This window comes from Hordeum vulgare, chromosome 2H (assembly GCF_904849725.1).
Source record: "Hordeum vulgare subsp. vulgare chromosome 2H, MorexV3_pseudomolecules_assembly, whole genome shotgun sequence".
NCBI classification, from domain to species: domain Eukaryota; kingdom Viridiplantae; phylum Streptophyta; class Magnoliopsida; order Poales; family Poaceae; genus Hordeum; species Hordeum vulgare.
In genome coordinates, this window is record NC_058519.1 from 653,829,501 (window position 1) to 653,847,201 (window position 17,701).

Below are 17,701 nucleotides of genomic sequence, written 5' to 3' on the forward strand. Positions count from 1 at the left end.
TACCGGGCAATTTTTCCCTACACAATTAAAACAAAGTCAAATGATGGAACCATTTCACATGATGCAAATGGTGTGCATAACTTGGGACGTGAAAATGAACTCACATAGTCGGATTCCACGGTTCCACTTGGAGAAGCATCGCAAACTTGCTCCAAGCAAGCTGCCCAACGGCTAAAAGTCGGCTTGATCACGTCCCAATAATCTTCGAGTGACCGAAAGGTCCATGCTGTCCTATTGGGATACTTGGCCATGAATTGGAAGTATTGATCTTCAATTCTTTGCCAATACATCTTGCCGGTTTGGGACACACTCGTGCAAGCATCCATAGACACCGTACTCCAAGCCTTGATCATGATTTGATCTTCCAAGATCGTGTAGCTCTTCGATCTCATGCTTTTTTTCTTGCGATTGCTGATATGTCCCCTCATCTACCTCCTCCACATCATCTTCACCATCGTGGTCATCCATGCCACCCTCCAATCAGCGATCGGGGCTTGATCGATGTTGACAAAGTTGGTGTCCAACAAGTTCACGAACTCCGCAGGGGCATTGTTCAAACCACCGCTACATTGAGTGACATCACGTCACGAGCTACCACAATGGCGAAAAATCAAAGCAAGAATAAGGGAGGGAAGATGCATACCTTCCGGCCCTTTCATCGAACACCTCACCTGCGGTGGAAGCAACTTCGTAGAAAGGCACCGTCGGGAAACGTCTCGTCGGGGCGGAGGGAGTGGACGAAGGATTTTTCATAGGAACCTTCTTCCGCTTCACGCCTGAAACCTTGCTCATATTCCCCGCTGTCGGCCACGCAGATCGCGCAGCAGCGGCAGCGCCTGGCGTGCCTTCCCTTCTGGCGGGGCCAACCGGAATGCCGCCCTGCACGGCAACGTTGCCTTGCTGCTTGCGGGCAGGCGCGTTGGTGCCTTCGGCGATGGCGGGGCGACGAGATCAGTCGGACATGATTGCGCGTGTGCAACCTCCACGTTGACGAGATCCGTCGGCTGGGAGGCTTCCATGGCGACGAAGAATGACGGGGAAGATGGTTCGGAGCGCGCGGTGGGTGGGGCAATGTGTGCCGAGGAGGGGGAGGGGTGAGGAGCGGCCACGCGGAAATTTCCCTCATGTCAAATCTTGTTGCGGTTAAAGGGGGAGCTCGAGTCGGTCTTCCACTCCGTGAATCTGAAGGTTGAGGGCGAACTTTTGTCGCGTCCTGCAAATTTTTTTACGGGTCGGACGCGTTTACGGAATCTGGTCTGACAACATTTTCCGTCCCGGTCCATATTTTGGCGGTTATTTTACGGATCGGGGCATTATACGGAGTCTGCTAGAGATGCTCTTAGGTCCGAATAAACTTGATAAAAGTCGTCCGGCCCGTAAAATGTTTATAGGTAACACACAAATTCCCGCATGTGCTGATATATGTACGCGACCAGGGGCATTTTAAGATCCATGTCCTAGATAAGCCCCGCCGCAATCCGCCTCCCTCCGTCATATCCTTTTCTTTCTTCGGCAAGCAATTCCGTGCGTTTCTTTGCCTTTTTTATGGATCTATGACCAGAGGTGCTCATAACGCCGGATGAAACGCGTGGGCCGGCTTCATCGAACTTCATGAGGTGCTTTTCCCACACACCGACAAGTGTCGGGAGACTAATGAGGAGCTCCTCGACGCGCAACCCACGACGGCGGCTGTGAGACTTAGGGCATCTCCAATAGTTTGTTGGTTAGCTTGTTGGTAAAATATGCCATGTCATCAGCCAACACCTTAACATACAACTACTCCAATGGGTTGTATCTAGTTTGCCCAATAAGATGTGAGGTAATAAATAAGGTGCTCTCTCATTCTACATTGGAGCTTGTGCAAGGGTGTTGGTTAATTTACATACAACCTTGTTCTCTTTCCTCATTTATTGCAATGACACATCATCAAAAATCCTATGTGTCAAAATTACCAACAACTATCTTACAACCATTGGAGATGCCCTTAGAGATATTTGTGCTGTAATCTTAAACCACCTTCTCTATCTCTATCTCTATCTCTCCTATTCAAACTGGCAATTCCTATCTGCTGAATCCTAGCAATCTCCAGAGTCCTTGTAACCCACGGCAAGTCAGCCCTGATCAATATATACTCGCGGCTCCTCCTTGGAGGAGTAGGAACGCTTCCACATATCAGATTCTTACAAGGTATATAGAGCCAAACCTCTTCCTATCATCTAGAGACATAACCACAAACACATCCATCACCATGGCCTCCACCTCGGCTGTTGTTACCCTTAACCTAGGTGCTTCCCCAACCGAGAAACTCACAAGGGGGAATTACCTCCTCTGGAAGGCGGAAGTGATGCCAGCCCTGCGAGGTGCGCAGGTGACTAGCCTCCTTTATGGCAGCAATGCCGCACCACTAAATATGGTCGAGATCGCTCAAGCGGACAAAACTATCACAACAGTGCCGAACCCTCTGTATGGCCCATGGCTATCGAAGGATCGGCAAGTTCTGAGCTACCTGCTGAATTCGCTCTCGCAAGAAATTCTTGCACACGTCGTCGGTAAGGAGAATACCTTCGATCTCTGGACTGCTCTCACGACATTGTTCGCCTCGCAGTCACAATCCAGAATAACAAATCTACGAATCGCCATCGCCAACACCAAGAAGGGCAGCATGTCAAGCAATGCTTTCATCGCCAAGATGAAGAGCCTCGGCGACGAACTAGCCACGGCTGGGCGCCCTGTTAGCGATCCAGAGATGGTCGACTACATCCTTGCTGGTCTTGATCGGGACTACGACCCCGTCGTGGCAGCAGTCGGCGCCATCAAAAACTCCATCACCATTGATGAATCCTTCTCGCAGATCTCTGCCTTTGATCAAAGGATGGAGATACTGGGTGATGGACCAACAAGTTTTCGCTCGTCAGCCAACGCCATCTATAGAGGACGAGGGCAGTCCCGCAGTAGAGGAGGCCGTGGGCGAAGTAACAGAGGGGGACGCGGTCGTGGGAACCGCTTGTCTCCCTCTCCTGCTCGAGGCGGTGGCCACCATCAGTGTCCTCATCCACAATCACAACAACATCAGTAGCAAGAAGGAGACTACCCAGAGTGCCAAATATGCTACAAGTTTCATCCCGGTGGGGCAAAATCCTGCTGGTGGGGCTACGAGGAAGATCAAGAAGAGAAGAAGGCGGCAAATGTCATCACCAATTCCTATGGGATTGACACAAACTGGTATGCAAATTCAGGATCCACCGAACACATCACAGGGGAGCTCGACAAGTTAACCATGCAAGAAAAGTACCATGGTGGTGATCAAATACACACAACAAGTGGAATAGGTATGGATATTACTCATGTTGGTAACTCAACTGTTAAAACTCCCGTAAAAGATCTACATCTAAATAATGTTCTTCTTGTTCCCCATGCATCAAAGAATCTTGTCTCTGTTCATCACTTTGCTCTTGACAATGATGTCCTTATAATCTTCTATCTTTATTCCTCTGTGATCAAGGACTTGGCAACGAGGAGAGTCATCCTTAGAGGAAAGTGTGAGGGAGGCTTGTATCAACTCATATCATCATCACCTTCATCATGGTCGAATAAGCAAGCATGGAGTGTCACCAAACCTTCCTGAGCGAAGTGGCACAATCGCTTGGATCATCCTTCTTCAGTTATAGTTCAGCATGTCCTTAGTAGAAATAAACTTCCTTCTGAATCTAGTGTAGAGTCAATTTGTGATGCATGTCAGCAGGCTAAAAGTCATCAGTTACCATATACTTCATGTGCAAGAATAAGATATGGAGGATATGGCAGCACCTAAAACTCCTGTACACCGATATTCCTTGGTTCGTGCACACGGATCGCTCCTAGATCACGAGCCGACTAGTCATGGCTCGGCTGCAGCTGATGAGGTGGACACACCGATGGCTACTGAGTCTTCTGCATCAAGTTCTGAAATCTCTCCAGGATCGTCTTCGACGAACAGATCAGTTCACCCTCCTGTTCAGCAACGTCTTCAATCTACCACATCAAGGGTTATGACTCGGTTGCAAAAAGGTATTATGAATCCTAAGTTAAGAACGGATGGTACCATACCATATGGCATGTTGTGTATTTCAGGTGAACCAACAAGATTGGATGACAAATTAAAAGATCAAAAGTGGAAGAAGGCCATGGATGAAGAGTATAGTGCACTCATGAGGAACAATACCTGACACTTGGTACCAAATCAGAGGTTAAAGAATATCATTGACTGTAAATGGGTGTATAGAATCATGAGAAAGGAAAATGGATCCATTGACAGGTATAGGGCACGTCTTGTTGCTAAATATTTTAATCATCGTTACGGTATTGATTATGAGGACACTTTTAGTCCGGTTGTAAAGGCTGCGACTATAAGACTTGTGCTAGCCGTTGCTGTGTCCAGGGGATGGAGCTTAAGACAGGTACATGTACATAACACATTTTTGCATGTTGTTCTGGAAGAGGAGGTCTACATGAGGCAACCACCAGGTTATGAAAACAAGCAAAACCCCCATTATGTATGCAAATTTGACAAGGCTCTTTATGGTTTAAAGCAAACACCTAGAGCATGGTACTCCAGGTTAAGTGTGCACCTGAAACATCTTGGTTTTACTACATCAAAAGCTGACACATCCCTCTTTATATACAACAAGGCAAATACTTTATTTTTGTGCTCATATTTGTTGATGATATTATAGTTGCAAGTTCTTCAACGAATGCTACTCATGCTGTCTTGCATGATCTGAGTTCAGAATTTACAGTAAAGGATCTTGGTGATTTAAACTTCTTTCTAGGCATTGAAGTTAAGAAGAGTCAAGATGGCATAGTGTTGAAACGGGAAAAATATGCCACTGAACTTTTGGCTCGGATGGGAATGAAGGACTGCAAACCTTCACCCACACCGTTATCCTCTTCAGAACAATTGTCAGCACATGAAGGATATCCACTTAAAGAGGAAGAAAGCACTAAATATAGAATTGATGTTGGAGCCTTGCAATACTTAACCTTGAAACGACCAGATATTTCATTTTCTATTAACAAAGTTTGTCAATATCTACATGCTCCTACCTCTGTTCATTGGACAACTGTTAAAAGGATTATAAGGTATGTTAAGCATACTGTAGGTTTGGGACTGCACTTCAGATGTTCCAATTCTACACTTGTTAGTGCCTTCTCTGATGCAGATTGGACAGGCTGCAGTGATGACAGAAAATCAACAGGAGGCTTTGATGTTTTCTTTGGTTCTAACCTTATTTCATGGAGTGCCAGAAAGCAAGCAACAGTGTCAAGGTCAAGCACTGAAGCTGAGTACAAGTAATTGGCAAATGCTAGTGCTAAAATTATTTCGCTTGAATCTTTGCTTGAGGAATTGGGTGTGAAGCAACATCGTACTTCGTTTTAATGGTGTAATAGTTTGGGTGCTACTTATTTAAGTGCTAATCCTATTTTTCATGCTAGAACCGAGCACATTGAGATAGGCTTTCACTTTGTACGAGAAAGAGTTGCAGAGAAGAAGTTGGAGATACGCTTTATTCCTTCTAAAGATCAAGTTGCTGATGGATTCACTAAAGCTTTACCATTCAAGCCATTTGAAGCGTTCAAGAATAATCTTAATCTAGGATAGGTAGTTTAGATTAAGGAAGGGTGTTAGACTTAGAGATATTTGTGTTGTAATCTTAAACCATCTTCTCTATCTCTCCTATTCAAACTGTCTATTCCTATCTGTTGAATCCTAGCGATCTGCAGAGTCCTTGTAACCCACGACAAGTCAGCCCTGATCAATATATACTCGCTGCTCCTCCTTGAAGGAGTAGGAACGCTTCCACAGATCAGATTCTTACAACGTCCATAGCAGAACGCGCCAAACAAGGACCACACCTACGCCCATGGTTGCCGTAATTTGACTACGTCATTCTACCTTAGCCTCAACGGTTGAGCTGGCCTTCTCTAGGCTTAAATTTGTAGTTTGGCGTTTTAAACTATGTATAAACTCATGTTGTGTTAAACTTTATAGCATGAACTAGTTTTTAAATTTGCAATATGTTTTACATGTTCACGCAAAACCTTCGAGTTCCCACAAAATTGTTTTACAGGAAGAGAAGGACTTGATACAAACCCCCCGTAAATGTATAGGGGCAGTATTGTCTTTACACCTTGTGTACATGTATCCGTCGCCCGCCGTCCGCCGTCATACGCCTGCCCGCCCACGTATGCCCGCCCGCCCTCGTACGTCCGCCCACGACGCGTCGGCGGTTGGTTGCAAAAAAAAGCAACCCGCCTTCTATGCCGTCGCGAGGATTCCATCCTGCTCTTTTTTTTGCTCGTCTTCACCATCGTCTCCGCCGTGCTCGCCGTGACCATCCACACCAGCACGGGTCACGCCGCCCGAACATCGCTCTGTGACCGACGCGTCGACGCCCCTTGATGTGGCCACCACCGTCATTTGTAAAAACAATGCTCCACATGGCGGCGTCCCCAGTGATCGACGCGCCGTGTCCACATTCAAACGGCGACGTGGTAGCCACCGGCGTAGCTTTTGATTTCGTCTAACCCTTCGACGGATGTCAGTAAGTTTTTTTATGTACAATTAATCCATACGATTGTTGACGATTGCTACTTCTTGAGCTTGTGTTGGTTTCCCTTGAAGAGAAAAGGGTTATGCAGCAAAGTAGATAAGTATTTCCCCTCAGTTTGTTGAGAAACAAGGTATCAATCTAGTATGAGGAACAAGCAAGGCCCCAATCTTCGTACCTACACAAACAATCAAACACTTCCACCCAACGTTAAAAAGGGGTTGTCAATCCCTTCACAGTTACTTGCAAGGATGAGATCTGATAGAGATAGATATAAAAGATTGCTGAAACGAAAAGTAAAACAAAAGTAAATAAATGGCAGGAATATATTTTTGGTTTATAGATCTGAAAGTACAATATGGATAATAGACTCGGGGGCCATAGATTTCACTAGAGGCTTATCTCATGAAGGAAAATAATACGATGGGTGAACAAATAATTACTGTCGAGCAATTGATAGAAAAGCAAATAATCATGAAGATATCCAAGGTAATGATTATGCATATAGGCATCATGTCCGTGTCAAGTAGACCGAAACGATTCTGCATCTACTACTATTACTCCACACATCGATCGACTCCTGCCTGCATCTAGAGTATTAAGTTCATGAAGAATAGAGTAACGCATTTGGTAAGATGACATGATGTAGAGGGATAAACTCAAGCAATATGATGAAAACTCCATCTTTTTATGCTCGATGGCAACAATAAAAATATGTGCCTCGCTACCCCTACTTTGTCACTGGGTGAGGACACCGCAAGATTGAACCTAAAACTAAGCACTTCTCCCATTGCAAGAATTACCAATCTAGTTGGCCAAACTGAACCAATAACTCAAAGAGACTTGCAAAGATAAGAAATCATGCATATAAGAATTCAGAGAAGATTCAAATAATATTCATAGATAATCTGAACATAAACCCACAATTCATCGGATCTCGACAAACACACTGCAAAAGAGTAGTATATTGGATAGATCTCCATGAAGATCATGCAGAACATGGTATTGAAGAATAAAGAGAGAGAAGAAGGCATCTAGCTACTAGTTATGGAGCCGAAGGTCTGTGGTGAACTACTCACGCATCATCGGAGGGGAAATCGAGTTGATGTAGATGCCCTCGTGATCGATTCCCCCTCTGGCAGATTATCGAAAAAGGCTCCAAGATTGGATCTCACGGGAACAGAGGCTTCCAGCGGCAGGAAAGTATTTTTTGTTGCTCTTCTGGTATCCAGGGAATATATGGGAATTTATAGGCCAAAGAATAGGGTTAGGAGGGCTGCCGAGGGGCCACAAGCCAAGGGGCGCGCCCCTATGGCTTGTCGCCACAGGGCGGCTCTCTTGCCTTCATCTCCAAGCTTTCTGGGTTTCTTCTGGCCCAAGAAAAATCATTCCGAAGATTTTATTTTGTTTGGACTCCGTTTAATATTCCTTATCTGCAATACTCAAAAACAAGGAAAAACAGAAACTCGCACTAGGCTCTAGATTAATAGGTTAGTCCTAAAAATAATATAAAATAGCATATTAATGCATATAAAACATCCAAAGGAGATAATATAATAGCATGGAACAATCAAAAATTATAGATATGTTGGAGACATATTAGCATCCCCAAGCTTAATTCCTGCTGGTCCTCGAGTAGTTAAATGATAAAAACAGAATTTTTGATGTGGAATGCTACCTACCATATTTATCCATGTAATATTCTTTATTGTGGCATGAATATTCAGATCCATAAGATTCAAAAAAAGTATAATATTGACATAAAATTAGTAATACTTCAAGCATACTAACAAGGCAATTGCGTCTTTTAGAAATAACATGGCCTTAGAAAGTTATCTCTACAAAATCATATGGTCTGGATATGCTCCATCTTCCCCACACAAAGTATCTAAATCATGCACAACCCCAATGAAAAGTCAAGCAATTGTTTCACACCTTTTATGTTCTCAAACCTGTTCAACTCTCACGCAATACATGAGCGTGAGCCATGGATATAGCACTATAGGTGGAATGGAATATGGTGGATGTTGCAAGGAAAAAGGAGAAGATAGTCTCACATCAACTAGGCGTATCAACGGGCTATGGAGATGCCCATCAATAGATATCAATGTGAGTGAGGAGGGATTGCCATGCAAAGAATGCACTAGAGCTAGAAGTGTATGAGAGATCAAAAAGAAAACTAAGCGGTTCTGCATAAGATGAAAAATTCCACTAGTTATATGAAAGTGACAAAATAGGAGACTCTCTATGAAGAACATGGTGCTAATTTGAATCAAAAGTGTGGAAAAAGATAGTAGCATTGTCCCTTCTCTCTTTCTCTCGTTTTTTTCCTTTTTCCTTTTTCCTTTTTTTTTGGTGGGCATCTTTGGCCTCTTTTATTATTTTTTGGGCTTCGCTGGCCTCTTTTATTTTTTTGTAAAGTCCGAAGACTCATCCCAACTTGTGAGGGAGTCATAGCTTCCATCTTCCTTTTCTCTCACGGGACAATGCTCTAGTAATGCAAATCAACACACTTTTATTTACTTACAACTCAAAAATTACAAATCGATATCTAGAACAAAATATGACTCTATAAGCAATATGGAAGTGACAGTGCGTGTCATTAAAAAATGAAACGGTGGGAGTTGCATGGCAATATGTCTCGGAATGGCTATGTAAATGCCATAATATGTAGATATGGTGTCTGTTTTGAGGAAAATATATGGTGGCTATTTTGAGGAAGGTGGATTTAATGCACCGGCGAAAGTTGGACGGTACTAGAGAGGCAAGCAAAGGTGGAAGGGTGAGAGTGCGTATAATCCATGGACTCAACATTAGTCATAAAGAACTCACATGCTTATTGCAAAAGCCTATTAGTTATTGAAGCAAAGTATTAGACGCATGCTCCTAGGGGAAGGGTTGGTAGGAGTTAACTATCGTGCAATCCCGACCTCCACACAAAGGTTGACAATCATTCAACAAATCATGCTCCGACTTCGTTACATAACGGTTCACCATACGTGCATGCTACGGGAATCACAAACTTTCACACAAGTATTTCTTCCAATTCATAATTACTCACTAGCATGACTCTCATATTACCATCTTCATATCTCAAAACTATATGCAAGGAATCAAACTTCTCATCATATTCAATGCACTTAATATGAAAGTTTTTGTTATATCCCTCTCGGATGCCCATTATATTAGGACTAAATTCATAACATAAACCAATTACCATGTTGTTTAAAGACTCTCAAAATAAAATTAGTGAGGTATGAGAGTTCAATAATTTCTATAAAATAAAACACCACTGTGCTCTAAAAAGATATAAGTGAAGTACTAGAGCAACATTGCCTAGCTCAAAAGATATAAGTGAAGCACATAGAGTATTCTAATAAATTCACGATTCAGCGTGTCTCTCTCAAAAGATGTGTACAGAAAGGATGATTATAGCAAACTAAAAATCAAAGACTCATATCATACAAGACGCTCCAAGCAAAACACATATCATGTGGTGAATAAAAATATAGCCTCAAGTAAACTTACCGATGGATTGAAGACGAAAGAGGGGATGCCTTCCATGGCATCCCCAAGGTTAGGCTCTTTGGTATCCTTGAATAAGGCTTCAGTTTCCTTGGGCATCCCTGCTACCTCTTGAGCTTGCGTTGGTTTTTCCCTTGAAGAGGAAAGGGTGATGCAGCACAGTAGCAGTAAGTATTTCCCTCAGTTTGAGAACCAAGGTATCAATCCAGTAGGAGTATCAAGATGATGCACCAATGTACCTGCGCAAAAACAAACAAACTTGCACCAACGCTATAAAGCGATTGTCAATCCCTTCACGATTATTTGCCAGGTCAGATCTGAAGGCGAAAAGTGCAACAAAGTAATTTTGTGGAACTGAAAATAGGATGTGAAGTAGACCGGGGGCCATAGTGTTCACTAGAGGTTTCTCTCATGATAGCAAGTATTACGGTGGGTGAACGAATTACTATCGAGCAATTGATAGAACCGCGCAAAGTCATGAAGATATCTAAGGCAATGATCATACATATATGCATCACGTCCGAGACAAGTAGACCGATACTTTCTGCATCTACTACTATTACTCCACACATCGACCCCTATCCAGCATGCATCTAGTGTATTGAGTTCATAACAAACAGAGTAACGCCTTAAGCAAGATGACATGATGTAGAGGGATAGATTCATGCAATAGATATGAACCCCATCTTTTTACCCTTGATGGAACCCACACGATGCGTGCCTTGCTACCCCTTCTGTCACTGGGTGAGGACACCGCACGGTATGAACTCAAAACCAAGCACTTCTCCCATTGCAAGAATTATATATCAAGTTGGCCAAACAAAACCCACAACTCGAAGAGAATTACAAGGATACGAAATCATGCATATAAGAGATCAGAGGAGACTCAAATAATATTCATAGATAATATGATCATAAATCCACAATTCATCGGATCTGGACAAACACACTGCAAAAGAAGGTTACATCGGATAGATCTCCATGAAGATCATGGAGAACTTTGTATTGAAGATCCAAGAGAGAGAAGAAGCCATCTAGCTACTAGCTATGGACCTGAAGGTCTGTGATGAACTACTCACGCATCATCGGAGAGGCAATGGTGTTGATGAAGAAGCCCTCCGTGTCCGAATCCCCCTCCGGAGGGCACCAGAACGACCCCCAAATAGGATCTTGCGGAGACAGAAGCTTGCGGAGGCGGAAAAGTATTTTCGTGGCTCTCTTCTTTGGTTTCGGGATTTTAGAGAATTTATAGGCGAAAGAGGTAGGGCAAAGGAGGCTCGTGGGTCCCACAAGCCTACCAGGCGCGGCCACCCCCCTAGGCCGCGGCTAGGGGGCTTGTGACCTCCCACAAGGTCTCCTGCCTATCTTCTGTTATGGAAAAAATCATCTCGCAGGTTTTATTCCATTTGGACTCCGTTTAGTATTCTTCTCTGAAAAAGGTCAAAAACACGAAAAAAACAAAAACTGGTACTTGGCACTGAATTAATAGGTTAGTCCCAAAAATAGCATATTTATGCATATAAAACATCCAAAGTTGACATGATAATAGCATGGAACCATAAAAAATTATAGATACGTTGGAGACGTATCAAGCATCCCCAAGCTTAACTCCTGCTCGTCCTCGAGTAGGGAACTGATAAAGACCGAATTTTTGATGTGGAATGCTACCTAACATATTTGTTCTTTGTAACTTCTTTCTTGTGGCATGAATGTTCAGATCCATTAGATTCAAAACAATAGTTTACTAATGACATGAAAACAATAATACTTCAAGCATACTAGCAAAATATTCATGATCTTTTGAAATAACAAGGCCAAAGAATGTTATCCCTACAAAATCATATAGTCTGGCTATGCTCCATCATCCCCACACAACGAATTTAAATCATGCACAACCCCGGTATTGGCCAAGTAATTGTTTTCGCACTCTTACTTTCTCAAACCTTTTCAACTCTCACGCAATACATGAGCGCGAGCCATGGATATAACACTATAGGTGGAATAGAGTGTGCTGGAGGTTGTGAGGCAAAAGGAGAAGATGGTCACATCGACTCGGCGTATCAACGGGCTATGGAGATGCCCATCAATAGATATCATTGTGAATGAGTAGGGATTACCATGAAACGGATGCACTAGAGCTATAAGTGTGTGAAAGCTCAAAAGGAAAACTAGTGGGTTGCTACGGCAACAAAAGACCTTCCTCGGCAACGGCGCCAGAAATCCTTCTGTTGCTGGCTATGCCTATAGGGATTTCCTTGGCAAATATGCAAAGGATTTCCCCGCGGCCTTGGAGGCTTGCGTTGGTGTTCTCTTGAAGAGGAAAGGGTGATGTAGCACAACGGCGGAAAGTATTTCCCTCAGTTTGAGAACCAAGGTATCAATCCAGTAGGAGGATCGCGTCAAGTCACAACTACCTGCACAAACACAAAGAGCTTGCACCCAACGCTATGAAGGGGTTGTCAATCCCTTATAGATTGTTTGCAAAGTGAGAACTGAAAGCAAACAGTAAACAAAGCAAAGTAAAAGTGAAAGCTGAGATGATAGTTGTGAATAGACCCGGGGGACGTAGTGTTCACTAGTGGCTTCTCTCATGAAAGCAAGTAGACGGAGGGTGAACGAATTACTGTCGAGCAATTGATAGAACCGCGCAAAGTCGTGACGTTATCTATAGCAATGATCATACATATAGGCATCACGTCCAAAACAAGTAGACCGATACTTTCTGCATCTACTACTATTACTCCACACGTCGACCGCTATCCAGCATGCATCTAGTGTATTGAGTTCATAAGAACAGAGTAACGCCTTAAGAAAGATGACATGATGTAGATGGACAATCTCAAATTTGTGATGAAAGCCCATCTTGTTACCCTTGATGGCAACAACACGATGCATGCCTTGCTGCCCCTTCTGTCACTGGGAAACGTCACCGCACGGTATGAACCCTAAACCAAGCACTTCTCCCATTGCAAGAATCACAGATCTAGTTGGCCAAACAAAACCCAAGACTCGGAGAGACTTACAAGGATATCAAATCATGCAAATAAGAAATCAGCAAAGAGTCAAATGTAATTCATAGATAATCTGATCACAAATCCACAATTCATCGAATCTTGACAAACACACCACCAAAGAGGATTACATCGGATAGATCTCCATGAAGATCATGGAGAACTTTTTATTGAAGATCCAAGAGAGAGAAGAAGCCATCTAGCTACTAACTACAGACCCGTAGGTCTGAAGTAGACTACTCACGAGTCATTGGAGAGGCAATGATGTTGATGTAGAAGCCCTCTAGCACCAAATTCCCCTCCGGCAGGGCACCGGGAAGGGTCTCCAGATGAGATCTCGCGGAAACGGAAGCTTGCGGCGGCGGAAAAGTGGTTTCGTGGATGCCCTGATTTTTTCTGGGATTTTAGGGAATATATAGGCCAAAGAGCTAGGGCAGGGGAGCTCCAGGGAGGCCACAAGCCTGGTGGCCGCAGGCCCCCGTGGTCGCGGCCAGAGGGCATGTGGGCTCCCTGTGGGCCTCCTGCCTTGGCCCTCAAGTCCCCCGATCTTCTTCTGTTGTGGAAAAATTCATTTCGGGGATTTTATTCCGTTTGGACTCCGTTCCAAAATCAGATCTGAAAAGAGTCAAAAACACAGAAAAGACAGGAACTGGCACTTGGCACTGAATTAATAAGTTAGTCCCAAAAAAGATATAAAAGGTATATAAAACAACCAAAGTTGACAAGGTAACAACATGAAACCTTCAAAAATTATAGATACGTTTGAGACGTATCAAGCATCCTCAAGCTTAACTCCTGCTCGTCCTCGAGTTGGGAAGTGATAAAGAATGAATTTTTGATTCTTTCATGCTACCTAGCATAGATGTCCTTTGTAACTCCTCTTATGTGACGTGAATGTTCAGATCCATTAGATTCAAAACAATAGTTTGATATTGACGTGGAGACAATAATACTTCAAGCAAACTAGCAAGGTAATCATGAACTTTCAAAATAACAAGGACAAAAGAAAGTTATCCCTACAAAATCATATAGTGTGGCTATGCTCTATCATCCTTGCACAACGAATTTAAATCATGCACAACCTCGGTATTGGCCAAGTAATTGTTTTCACACCTTTACTTTCTCAAACTTTTTCAACTCTCACGCAATACATGAGCGTGAGCCATGGTTTTGGCACTATAAGTGGAATGGAGTGTTGTGGAGGTTGCAAGACAAACAAGGAGAAGATGGTCACATTGACTAGGCATATCAATGAGCTATGGAGATGCTCATCAATAGATATCAATGTGAATGAGTAGGGATTGCCATACAAATGATGCACTAGAGCTAAGAGTATGTGAAAGCTCTTAAAGAAAACTAGTGGGTGTGCATCCAACTTGCTTGCTCACGAAGACCTAAGGCAATTTTGAGGAAGCCTATCATTGGAATATACAAGCCAAGTTATATAATGAAAATTTCCCACTAGCTATATGGTGGTGACAAAACGAGAGACTCTAAATCATGAAGATCATGGTGCTTAATAAGCACAAGTGTGGAAAGATAGTAGCATTGTCCCTTCTCTCTTTTTCTCTCATTTTTTGGTGGGCTCTTTGGCCTCTTTTTTATATATTTTTTATTTTTTATTTTTGTGGGCATCTTTGGCCTCTTTTTGTAAATAGGCTTCGCTGGCCTCTTTTATTTCCTCACATGGGACAATGTTCCATCCATGATGATCATAACACTTGCAACTCAAAACTTAGAGCAATGATGACTCTATATGGAATGCCTTCGGTAGTGTACCGTGACAATGATCTAGCATGGCATAGACATCAATGGAAACATCATGCTAGCTATCTTATGATCATGCAATGGCAATGTACAAGCTGTGGCACATGTCATGGCGTTAGTTGCATGGCAATATATCTCGGAATGGCTTTGAAAATGCCATAGTAGGTAGGTATGGTGGCTGTTTTGAGGGAGGCTATATGGTGGGTTTTGTGCACCGGCGAAAGTTGCACGACACTAAAGAGGATAGTGATGGTGGAAGGTGAAAGTGGATCTAAACCATGGACTCAACATTAGTCATGAAGAACTCATATACTTGTTGCAAAAGTTTTAGTAGTAATCGAAACAAAGCATTCAACGCATACTCCTAGGGGAAGGGTCGGTAGGTATAAACCATCGCGCGATCCCGACCGCCACACAAAGGATGACAATCAATAAACTAATCATGCCCAGACTTCATCACATAGCGGTTCACCATACGTGCATGCTACGGGAATCACTAACTTCAACACAAGTATTTCTAGATCCACAACACCTTACTAGTATAACTTGAATATTACCACAACCACAACTCAAAACTAATTGAGATGAATCAAACTTCTCTAACTACTCAATGCACATGAAGGTGGAAGTTTTCATATCCCTTTGGATAACTACCCATTTTGAGACTACTTTCATAGCATAGATCAACTACCACGCCACGCGCTTCCGTGCTCTAAAAGATAGAAGTGAAACACATAGAGCAAAATCAACTACCTCAAAAGATATAAGTGAAACACATGTGAGCTGAATTGTCTAACCAAAGGATATAAGTGAAGCTCGACAAAATCATGGTGAGTGCATGTCTCTCTCTCTAGGTGTGCAGAAAGGAAGATTGTTACACAACAAAAATAAAAGACTCCTACGATACAAGAGCTCCAAGCAAAACACATAACATGTGGTGAATAAAAATATAGCCCCAAGTAACGTTACCGATGGATTAAAGACGAAAGAGGGGATGCCTTCCCGGGGCATCCCCAAGCTTAGGATTTTTCGGCATCCTTGAATCAACTTGGGGTGCCTTGGGAATCCCCAAGCTTGAGCTCTTGCCACTCTTTATCTCTTTTTTCATAAGAACTTCACCCAAAACTTGAAAACTTCACAACACGAAACTTAAACAGAAACTCGTGATATCATTAGTATAAGAAAGCAAATCATCACTTCCTTAGGTACTGTAGCAAGCTTAAATTCTACTTATGTTGATGTTGGGTTACTGTATTTTCAATCTTCGATGGCTAATACCCCCGATACTATCCATAGTTTCATCACAATAAGCAACCAACTCAACAAAAACAGAATCTGTTAACAACAGACCAGTATGTAGTAATCTGTATACTTCATATACTTCTGGTACTTCAAAAATTCTTAAAAATTACGACAGTCTGAAGAATTTGCGTAGAAATCAGCAGCAAAAAGAATCAACTCAAAATCTCTCATAGAAAAAAATGAATATTCTTTTCGTGAGAAGAAAGTTTCTGTCTTTTCCAGCATGATGAAATGATCATCCCCAAGACTAATCTTAACGGTTTTACTTGGCACAAACGCAAAAGAAACACAAAAAACACAATCATAACAGAATTATGAAAGTGTGGAAAACACAAAACAGAAAGGATAGATTCGTTGGGTTGCCTCCCAACAAGCGCTATTGTTTAACGCCCTTAGCTAGGCATTGATAATTCAATGATGCTCAAGCAAAAGTCAATTATTGAAGCACAACGAGAGCATCATAAAGCATGTGAAAATCATGTCTAAGTCTAACATACTTCCTATGCATATGCATTTTATAGGAGAACAAATTGGCAAGACAACCAATAGTTACCAAAGGCAAGGAAGAAGAATGAGACAAGAGCAATCTCAACATAACGAGAGGTGATTTAGTGGTATGAAAGTTTCTACCACCATATTTTCCTCTCTCATAATAATTACATGTGGGATCATATTCGAATTCAACAATGTAACTATCACATAGGATATTCTTTTCATGATCCACATGCATGCAAAGTTGATGCTCTTCAAAAATAGTGGGATTATCATCAACTAAAGTCATGACGTCTCCAAACCCACTTCCAATAATATTGCAAACATCATATTCATCATGAGGCTTGGACAAATTTTCAAGATCATAAGAAAAATCATCACACCAATCATGATCATTGCAACCTGTAGTGGACATATCAAAACCAGCATCCCCAAGTTTAGGGTTTTGCATATTTTTAGCATGATTGTCACTAATAGAATTTATAGTGAAACCATTGCAATCATGCTTTTCATCCAAGGAGCCCTCATGAATCACTTCATAAATTTCTTCCTCACAATTTTCCGATTCACGCATCTCAAGCAAAACTCCATAGAGAAAGTCAAGTGCACTCAACTCACTAGCAATTGGATCAACATAATTGGATCTCTTAAAGAGATTAGCAAGTGGATGAGGATCCATATCACTAGATTTTCAGCAAGCAAAGATGCAAGCATATCGAAGGCACATGGCACACAAGCGAACAGAAAGGAAGCGAGAGAAAAGGGCGAACGAAAAAGACAAACGAAAAAAGGCAAATTGGTGAAGTGGGGGAGAGGAAAACGAGAGGCAACTGGCAAACAAAGTAAATGCAAGAGATGAGTTTGCGACACTTACTGGGATAGATCTTGACTTTATCTGTCCCCGGCAACGGCACCGGAAATCCTTCTGCTACGGCAACAAAAGACCTTCCCCGGCAACGGCGCCAGAAATCCTTCTGTTGCTGGCTATGCCTATAGGGATTTCCTTGGCAAATATGC